This window comes from Podarcis liolepis (genome assembly GCF_965112155.1).
Source record: "Podarcis liolepis genome assembly, contig: HAP1_SCAFFOLD_22, whole genome shotgun sequence".
NCBI lineage: Eukaryota > Metazoa > Chordata > Lepidosauria > Squamata > Lacertidae > Podarcis > Podarcis liolepis.
This window is the reverse complement of record NW_028148947.1, coordinates 665,662-676,777: the sequence shown is the minus strand read 5'-3', so window position 1 is coordinate 676,777 and position 11,116 is coordinate 665,662.

Below are 11,116 nucleotides of genomic sequence, written 5' to 3'. Positions count from 1 at the left end.
TCTGAACAACTTTTTTTGAAAAAATCCCTAAGCTGCGCGGTCACAATTTCTGCTAAAAATCTGACGTTCTGCAATTCACTCAAAAATGTTGGCAAACTGTTGCAATTGATCCCCTGAAATGTTTTTTGGTGGAAACAGATGGGTTTTTATCTTCGGAAACAGAATTAGGCCTCGACGTCTGAACAACTTTTTTTGAAAAGATCCCTAAGCCACGCGGTCACAATTTCTGCTAAAAATCTGACGTTCTGCAATTCACTCCAAATTGTTGGCAAACTGTTGCGAATGATCCCCTGAAATCTTTTTCGGTGGAAACAGATGGGTTTTTATCATCGGAAACAGAATTAGCCCTCGACGTCTGAACAACTTTTTTTGAAAAAATCCCTAAGCCGCACGGTCACAATTTCTGCTCAAAATCTGACGTTCTGCAATTCACTCAAAAATGTTGGCAAACTGTTGTAAGTGATCCCCTGAAATGTTTTTCGGTGGAAACAGATGAGTTTTTATCATCGGAAACAGAATTAGCCCTCGACGTCTGAACAACATTTTTTGAAAAAATCCCTAAGCCGCGCGGTCACAATTTCTGCTAAAAATCTGACGTTCTGCAATTCACTCAAAAATGTTGGCAAACTATTGCAAGTGATCCCCTGAAATGTTTTTCGGTGGAAACTGATGGGTTTTTATCATCGGGAACAGAATTAACCCTCGACTTCTGACGAACTTTTTTTGAAAAAATCCCAAAGCCGCGCGGTCACAATTTCTGCTCAAAATCTGACGTTCTGCAATTCACTCAAAAATGTTGGCAAACTGTTGCCAGTGATCCCCTGAAATGTTTTTCGGTGGAAACAGATGGGTTTTTATCATCGGAAACAGAATTAGCCCTCGACGTCTGAACAACTTTTTTTGAAAAAATCCCTAAGCCGCACGGTCACAATTTCTGCTAAAAATCTGACGTTCTGCAATTCACTCCAAAATGTTGGCAAACTGTTGCGAGTGATCCCCTGAAAGGTTTTTCAGTGGAAACAGATGGGTTTTTATCATCGGAAACAGAATTAGCCCTCGACGTCTGAACAACTTTTTTTGAAAAAATCCCTAAGCCGCGCGGTCACAATTTCTGCTAAAAATCTGACGTTCTGTAATTCACTCAAAAATGTTGGCAAACTGTTTCGAGTGATCCCCTGAAATGTTTTTCGGTGGAAACAGATGGGTTTTTATCATCGGAAACAGAATTAGCCCTCGACGTCTGAACAACTTTTTTTGAAAAAATCCCTAATCCGCGCGGACACAATTTCAGCAAATATCTGACGTTCTGCAATTTACTCAAATATGTTGGCAAACTGTTGCAAACGATCCCTGAAAGGTTTTTCGGTGGAAACTGATGGGTTTTTATTATCGGGAACAGAATTAGCCCTCGACGTCTGAACAACTTTTTTTGAAAAGATCCCTAAGCCACGCGGTCACAATTTCTGCTAAAAATCTGACGTTCTGCAATTCACTCCAAATTGTTGGCAAACTGTTGCGAATGATCCCCTGAAATCTTTTTCGGTGGAAACAGATGGGTTTTTATCATCGGAAACATAATTAGCCCTCGACGTCTGAACAACTTTTTTTGAAAAAATCCCTAAGCCGCACGGTCACAATTTCTGCTCAAAATCTGACGTTCTGCAATTCACTCAAAAATGTTGGCAAACTGTTGTAAGTGATCCCCTGAAATGTTTTTCGGTGGAAACAGATGAGTTTTTATCATCGGAAACAGAATTAGCCCTCGACGTCTGAACAACATTTTTTGAAAAAATCCCTAAGCCGCGCGGTCACAATTTCTGCTAAAAATCTGACGTTCTGCAATTCACTCAAAAATATTGGCAAACTGTTGCAAGTGAAACCCTGAAATGTTTTTCGGTGGAAACTGATGGGTTTTTATCATCGGAAACAGAATTAGCCCTTGACGTCTGAACAAAATTTTTTGAAAAAATCCCTAAGCCGCGCGGTCACAATTTCTGCTAAAAATCGGACGTTCTGCAATTCACTCCAAAATGTTGGCAAACTGTTGTGAGTCATCCCCTGAAATGTTTTTCGGTGGAAACTGATGGGTTTTTATTATCGGGAACAGAATTAGCCCTCGACGTCTGAACAATTTTTTTTGAAAAAATCCCTAAGCCGCGCGGTCACAATTTCTGCTAAAAATCTGACGTTCTGCAATTCACTCAAAAATGTTGGCAAACTGTTGCGAGTGATCCCCTGAAATGTTTTTCGGTGGAAACTGATGGGTTTTTATCATCGGAAACAGAATTAACCCTCGACTTCTGACGAACTTTTTTTGAAAAAATCCCAAAGCCGCGCGGTCAAAATTTCTGCTCAAAATCTGACGTTCTGCAATTCACTCAAAAATGTTGGCAAACTGTTGCCAGTGATCCCCTGAAATGTTTTTCGGTGGAAACAGATGGGTTTTTATCATCGGAAACAGAATTAGCCCTCGACGTCTGAACAACTTTTTTTGAAAAAATCCCTAAGCCGCGCGGTCACAATTTCTGCTCAAAATCTGACGTTCTGCAATTCACTCAAAAATGTTGGCAAACTGTTGCAATTGATCCCCTGAAAAGTTTTTCGGTGGAAACACATGGGTTTTTATCATCGGAAACAGAATTAGCCCTCGACGTCTGAACAACTTTTTTTGAAAAAATCCCTAAGCCGCGCGGTCACAATTTCTGTTAAAAATCTGACGTTCTGTAATTCACTCAAAAATGTTGGCAAACTGTTTCGAGTGATCCCCTGAAATGTTTTTCGGTGGAAACAGATGGGTTTTTATCATCGGAAACAGAATTAGCCCTCGACGTCTGAACAACTTTTTTTGAAAAAATCCCTAATCCGCGCGGACACAATTTCAGCAAATATCTGACGTTCTGCAATTCACTCAAATATGTTGGCAAACTGTTGCAAACGATCCCTGAAAGGTTTTTCGGTGGAAACTGATGGGTTTTTATTTTCGGGAACAGAATTAGCCCTCGACGTCTGAACAACTTTTTGTGAAAAGATCCCTAAGCCGCGCGGTCACAATTTCTGCTAAAACTCTGACGTTCTGCAATTCACTCAAAGATGTTGGCAAACTGTTGCGAGTGATCCCCTGAAATGTTTTTTGGTGGAAACAGATGGGTTTTTATCATCGGAAACAGAATTAGCCCTCGACGTCTGAACAACTTTTTTTGAAAAAATCCCTAAGCTGCGCGGTCACAATTTCTGCTAAAAATCTGACGTTCTGCAATTCACTCAAAAATGTTGGCAAACTGTTGCAATTGATCCCCTGAAATGTTTTTTGGTGGAAACAGATGGGTTTTTATCTTCGGAAACAGAATTAGGCCTCGACGTCTGAACAACTTTTTTTGAAAAGATCCCTAAGCCACGCGGTCACAATTTCTGCTAAAAATCTGACGTTCTGCAATTCACTCCAAATTGTTGGCAAACTGTTGCGAATGATCCCCTGAAATCTTTTTCGGTGGAAACAGATGGGTTTTTATCATCGGAAACAGAATTAGCCCTCGACGTCTGAACAACTTTTTTTGAAAAAATCCCTAAGCCGCACGGTCACAATTTCTGCTCAAAATCTGACGTTCTGCAATTCACTCAAAAATGTTGGCAAACTGTTGTAAGTGATCCCCTGAAATGTTTTTCGGTGGAAACAGATGAGTTTTTATCATCGGAAACAGAATTAGCCCTCGACGTCTGAACAACATTTTTTGAAAAAATCCCTAAGCCGCGCGGTCACAATTTCTGCTAAAAATCTGACGTTCTGCAATTCACTCAAAAATGTTGGCAAACTATTGCAAGTGATCCCCTGAAATGTTTTTCGGTGGAAACTGATGGGTTTTTATCATCGGGAACAGAATTAACCCTCGACTTCTGACGAACTTTTTTTGAAAAAATCCCAAAGCCGCGCGGTCACAATTTCTGCTCAAAATCTGACGTTCTGCAATTCACTCAAAAATGTTGGCAAACTGTTGCCAGTGATCCCCTGAAATGTTTTTCGGTGGAAACAGATGGGTTTTTATCATCGGAAACAGAATTAGCCCTCGACGTCTGAACAACTTTTTTTGAAAAAATCCCTAAGCCGCACGGTCACAATTTCTGCTAAAAATCTGACGTTCTGCAATTCACTCCAAAATGTTGGCAAACTGTTGCGAGTGATCCCCTGAAAGGTTTTTCAGTGGAAACAGATGGGTTTTTATCATCGGAAACAGAATTAGCCCTCGACGTCTGAACAACTTTTTTTGAAAAAATCCCTAAGCCGCGCGGTCACAATTTCTGCTAAAAATCTGACGTTCTGTAATTCACTCAAAAATGTTGGCAAACTGTTTCGAGTGATCCCCTGAAATGTTTTTCGGTGGAAACAGATGGGTTTTTATCATCGGAAACAGAATTAGCCCTCGACGTCTGAACAACTTTTTTTGAAAAAATCCCTAATCCGCGCGGACACAATTTCAGCAAATATCTGACGTTCTGCAATTTACTCAAATATGTTGGCAAACTGTTGCAAACGATCCCTGAAAGGTTTTTCGGTGGAAACTGATGGGTTTTTATTATCGGGAACAGAATTAGCCCTCGACGTCTGAACAACTTTTTTTGAAAAGATCCCTAAGCCACGCGGTCACAATTTCTGCTAAAAATCTGACGTTCTGCAATTCACTCCAAATTGTTGGCAAACTGTTGCGAATGATCCCCTGAAATCTTTTTCGGTGGAAACAGATGGGTTTTTATCATCGGAAACATAATTAGCCCTCGACGTCTGAACAACTTTTTTTGAAAAAATCCCTAAGCCGCACGGTCACAATTTCTGCTCAAAATCTGACGTTCTGCAATTCACTCAAAAATGTTGGCAAACTGTTGTAAGTGATCCCCTGAAATGTTTTTCGGTGGAAACAGATGAGTTTTTATCATCGGAAACAGAATTAGCCCTCGACGTCTGAACAACATTTTTTGAAAAAATCCCTAAGCCGCGCGGTCACAATTTCTGCTAAAAATCTGACGTTCTGCAATTCACTCAAAAATATTGGCAAACTGTTGCAAGTGAAACCCTGAAATGTTTTTCGGTGGAAACTGATGGGTTTTTATCATCGGAAACAGAATTAGCCCTTGACGTCTGAACAAAATTTTTTGAAAAAATCCCTAAGCCGCGCGGTCACAATTTCTGCTAAAAATCGGACGTTCTGCAATTCACTCCAAAATGTTGGCAAACTGTTGTGAGTCATCCCCTGAAATGTTTTTCGGTGGAAACTGATGGGTTTTTATTATCGGGAACAGAATTAGCCCTCGACGTCTGAACAATTTTTTTTGAAAAAATCCCTAAGCCGCGCGGTCACAATTTCTGCTAAAAATCTGACGTTCTGCAATTCACTCAAAAATGTTGGCAAACTGTTGCGAGTGATCCCCTGAAATGTTTTTCGGTGGAAACTGATGGGTTTTTATCATCGGAAACAGAATTAACCCTCGACTTCTGACGAACTTTTTTTGAAAAAATCCCAAAGCCGCGCGGTCAAAATTTCTGCTCAAAATCTGACGTTCTGCAATTCACTCAAAAATGTTGGCAAACTGTTGCCAGTGATCCCCTGAAATGTTTTTCGGTGGAAACAGATGGGTTTTTATCATCGGAAACAGAATTAGCCCTCGACGTCTGAACAACTTTTTTTGAAAAAATCCCTAAGCCGCGCGGTCACAATTTCTGCTCAAAATCTGACGTTCTGCAATTCACTCAAAAATGTTGGCAAACTGTTGCAATTGATCCCCTGAAAAGTTTTTCGGTGGAAACACATGGGTTTTTATCATCGGAAACAGAATTAGCCCTCGACGTCTGAACAACTTTTTTTGAAAAAATCCCTAAGCCGCGCGGTCACAATTTCTGTTAAAAATCTGACGTTCTGTAATTCACTCAAAAATGTTGGCAAACTGTTTCGAGTGATCCCCTGAAATGTTTTTCGGTGGAAACAGATGGGTTTTTATCATCGGAAACAGAATTAGCCCTCGACGTCTGAACAACTTTTTTTGAAAAAATCCCTAATCCGCGCGGACACAATTTCAGCAAATATCTGACGTTCTGCAATTCACTCAAATATGTTGGCAAACTGTTGCAAACGATCCCTGAAAGGTTTTTCGGTGGAAACTGATGGGTTTTTATTTTCGGGAACAGAATTAGCCCTCGACGTCTGAACAACTTTTTGTGAAAAGATCCCTAAGCCGCGCGGTCACAATTTCTGCTAAAACTCTGACGTTCTGCAATTCACTCAAAGATGTTGGCAAACTGTTGCGAGTGATCCCCTGAAATGTTTTTTGGTGGAAACAGATGGGTTTTTATCATCGGAAACAGAATTAGCCCTCGACGTCTGAACAACTTTTTTTGAAAAAATCCCTAAGCTGCGCGGTCACAATTTCTGCTAAAAATCTGACGTTCTGCAATTCACTCAAAAATGTTGGCAAACTGTTGCAATTGATCCCCTGAAATGTTTTTTGGTGGAAACAGATGGGTTTTTATCTTCGGAAACAGAATTAGGCCTCGACGTCTGAACAACTTTTTTTGAAAAGATCCCTAAGCCACGCGGTCACAATTTCTGCTAAAAATCTGACGTTCTGCAATTCACTCCAAATTGTTGGCAAACTGTTGCGAATGATCCCCTGAAATCTTTTTCGGTGGAAACAGATGGGTTTTTATCATCGGAAACAGAATTAGCCCTCGACGTCTGAACAACTTTTTTTGAAAAAATCCCTAAGCCGCACGGTCACAATTTCTGCTCAAAATCTGACGTTCTGCAATTCACTCAAAAATGTTGGCAAACTGTTGTAAGTGATCCCCTGAAATGTTTTTCGGTGGAAACAGATGAGTTTTTATCATCGGAAACAGAATTAGCCCTCGACGTCTGAACAACATTTTTTGAAAAAATCCCTAAGCCGCGCGGTCACAATTTCTGCTAAAAATCTGACGTTCTGCAATTCACTCAAAAATGTTGGCAAACTATTGCAAGTGATCCCCTGAAATGTTTTTCGGTGGAAACAGATGGGTTTATATCATCGGAAACAGAATTAGCCCTCGACGTCTGAACAACTTTTTTTGAAAAAATCCCTAGGCCGCGCGGTCACAATTTCTGTTAAAAATCTGACGTTCTGCAATTCACTCAAAAATGTTGGCAAACTGTTGCGAGTGATCCCCTGAAATGTTTTTCGGTGGAAACTGATGGGTTTTTATCATCGGAAACAGAATTAGCCCTTGACGTCTGAACAACATTTTTTGAAAAAATCCCTAAGCCGCGCGGTCACAATTTCTGCTAAAAATCTGACGTTCTGCAATTAACTCAAAAATGATGGCAAACTGTTGGGAGTGATCCCCTGAAATGTTTTTCAGTGGAAACAGATGGGTTTTTATCATCGGAAACAGAATTAGCCCTCGACGTCTGAACAACTTTTTTTGAAAAAATCCCTAAGCCGCGCGGTCACAATTTCTGCTAAAAATCTGACGTTCTGCAATTCACTCTGAAATGTTGGCAAACTGTTGCGAGTGATCTCCTGAAAGGTTTTTCAGTGGAAACAGATGGGTTTTTATCATCGGAAACAGAATTAGCCCTCGACGTCTGAACAACTTTTTTTGAAAAAATCCCTAAGCCGCGCGGTCACAATTTCTGCTAAAAATCTGACGTTCTGCAATTCAATCAAAAATGTTGGCAAACTGTTGCAAGTGATCCCCTGAAATGTTTTTCGGTGGAAACAGATGGGTTTTTATCATCGGAAACAGAATTAGCCCTCGACGTCTGAACAACTTTTTTTGAAAAAATCCCTAAGCCGCGCGGTCACAATTTCTGCTAAAAATCTGACGTTCTGCAATTCACTCAAAAATGTTGGCAAACTGTTGCGAGTGATCCCCTGAAATGTTTTTCAGTGGAAACAGATGGGTTTTTATCTTCGGAAACAGAATTAGGCCTCGACGTCTGAACAACTTTTTTTGAAAAGATCCCTAAGCCACGCGGTCACAATTTCTGCTAAAAATCTGACGTTCTGCAATTCACTCCAAATTGTTGGCAAACTGTTGCGAATGATCGCCTGAAATCTTTTTCGGTGGAAACAGATGGGTTTTTATCATCGGAAACAGAATTAGCCCTCGACGTCTGAACAACTTTTTTTGAAAAAATCCCTAAGCCGCACGGTTACAATTTCTGCTCAAAATCTGACGTTCTGCAATTCACTCAAAAATGTTGGCAAACTGTTGTAAGTGATCCCCTGAAATGTTTTTCGGTGGAAACAGATGAGTTTTTATCATCGGAAACAGAATTAGCCCTCGACGTCTGAACAACATTTTTTGAAAAAATCCCTAAGCTAAAAATCTGACGTTCTGCAATTCACTCCAAATTGTTGGCAAACTGTTGCGAATGATCGCCTGAAATCTTTTTCGGTGGAAACAGATGGGTTTTTATCATCAGAAACAGAATTAGCCCTTGACGTCTGAACTACTTTTTTTGAAAAAAATCCCTAAGCCGCGCGGTCACAATTTCTGCTCAAAATCTGACGTTCTGCAATTCACTCAAAAATGTTGGCAAACTGCTGCAAGTGATCCCCTGAAATGTTTTTGGGTGGAAACAGATGGGTTTTTATCATCGGAAACAGAATTAGCCCTTGACGTCTGAACAACTTTTTTTGAAAAAATCCCTAAGCCGCACGGTCACAATTTCTGCTCAAAATCTGACGTTCTGCAATTCACTCAAAAATGTTGGCAAACTGTTGCAAGTGATCCCCTGAAATGTTTTTCGGTGGAAACAGATGGGTTTTTAGCATTGGAAACAGAATTAGCCCTTGACGTCTGAACAACTTTTTTTTTTAAAAATCCCTAAGCCGCGCGGTCACGATTTCTGCTCAAAATCTGACGTTCTGCAATTCACTCAAAAATGTTGGCAAACTGTTGAAAGTGATCCCCTGAAAGATTTTTCGGTGGAAACAGATGGGTTTTTATCATCGGAAACAGAATTAATCCTCGACGTCTGAACAACTTTTTTTGAAAAAATCCCTAAGCCGCGCGGTCACAATTTCTGCTCAAAATCTGACTTTCTGCAATTCACTCAAAAATGTTGGCAAACTGTTGCAAGTGATCCCCTGAAATGTTTTTCGGTGGAAACAGATGGGTTTTTATCATCCGAAACAGAATTAGCCCTAGACGTCTGAACAACTTTTTTTGAAAAAATCCCTAAGCCGCGCGGTCACAATTTCTGCTCAAAATCTGACGTTCTGCAATTCACTCAAAAATGTTGGCAAACTGTTGCAAGTGATTCCCTGAAATGTTTTTCGGTGGAAACAGATGGGTTTTTAGCATCGGAAACAGAATTAGCCCTTGACGTCTGAACTACTTTTTTTGAAAAAAATCCTTAAGCCGCGCGGTCACAATTTCTGCTCAAAATCTGACGTTCTGCAATTCACTCAAAAATGTTGGCAAACTGCTGCAAGTGATCCCCTGAAATGTTTTTCGGTTGAAACAGATGGGTTTTTAGCATTGGAAACAGAATTAGCCCTTGACGTCTGAACAACTTTTTTTGAAAAAATCCCTAAGCCGCGCGGTCACGATTTCTGCTCAAAATCTGACGTTCTGCAATTCACTCAAAAATGTTGGCAAACTGTTGAAAGTGATCCCCTGAAAGATTTTTCGGTGGAAACAGATGGGTTTTTATCATCGGAAACAGAATTAGCCCTTGACGTCTGAACAACTTTTTTTGAAAAAATCCCTAAGCCGCGCGGTCACAATTTCTGCTCAAAATCTGACTTTCTGCAATTCACTCAAAAATGTTGGCAAACTGTTGCAAGTGATCCCCTGAAATGTTTTTTGGTGGAAACAGATGGGTTTTTATCATCGGAAAGAGAATTAGCCCTCGACGTCTGAACAACTTTTTTTGAAAAAATCCCTAAGCCGCGCGGTCACAATTTCTGTTAAAAATCTGACGTTCTGCAATTCACTCAAAAATGTTGGCAAACTGTTGCGAGTGATCCCCTGAAATGTTTTTCAGTGGAAACAGATGGCCTTTTATCTTCGGAAACAGAATTAGGCCTCGACGTCTGAACAACTTTTTTTTTAAAAGATCCCTAAGCCACGCGGTCACAATTTCTGCTAAAAATCTGACGTTCTGCAATTCACTCCAAATTGTTGGCAAACTGTTGCGAATGATCCCCTGAAATCTTTTTCGGTGGAAACAGATGGGTTTTTATCATCGGAAACAGAATTAGCCCTCGACGTCTGAACAACTTTTTTTGAAAAGATCCCTAAGCCACGCGGTCACAATTTCTGCTAAAAATCTGATGTTCTGCAATTCACTCCAAATTGTTGGCAAACTGTTGCGAATGATCCCCTGAAATCTTTTTCGGTGGAAACAGATGGGTTTTTATCATCGGAAACAGAATTAGCCCTCGACGTCTGAACAACTTTTTTTGAAAAAATCCCTAAGCCGCACGGTCACAATTTCTGCTCAAAATCTGACGTTCTGCAATTCACTCAAAAATGTTGGCAAACTGTTGAAAGTGATCCCCTGAAAGATTTTTCGGTGGAAACAGATGGGTTTTTATCATCGGAAACAGAATTAATCCTCGACGTCTGAACAACTTTTTTTGAAAAAATCCCTAAGCCGCGCGGTCACAATTTCTGCTCAAAATCTGACTTTCTGCAATTCACTCAAAAATGTTGGCAAACTGTTGAAAGTGATCCCCTGAAAGATTTTTCGGTGGAAACAGATGGGTTTTTATCATCGGAAACAGAATTAATCCTCGACGTCTGAACAACTTTTTTTGAAAAAATCCCTAAGCCGCGCGGTCACAATTTCTGCTCAAAATCTGACTTTCTGCAATTCACTCAAAAATGTTGGCAAACTGTTGCAAGTGATCCCCTGAAATGTTTTTCGGTGGAAACAGATGGGTTTTTATCATCCGAAACAGAATTAGCCCTCGACGTCTGAACAACTTTTTTTGAAAAAATCCCTAAGCCGCGCGGTCACAATTTCTGCTCAAAATCTGACGTTCTGCAATTCACTCAAAAATGTTGGCAAACTGTTGCAAGTGATTCCCTGAAATGTTTTTCGGTGGAAACAGATGGGTTTTTAGCATCGGAAACAGAATT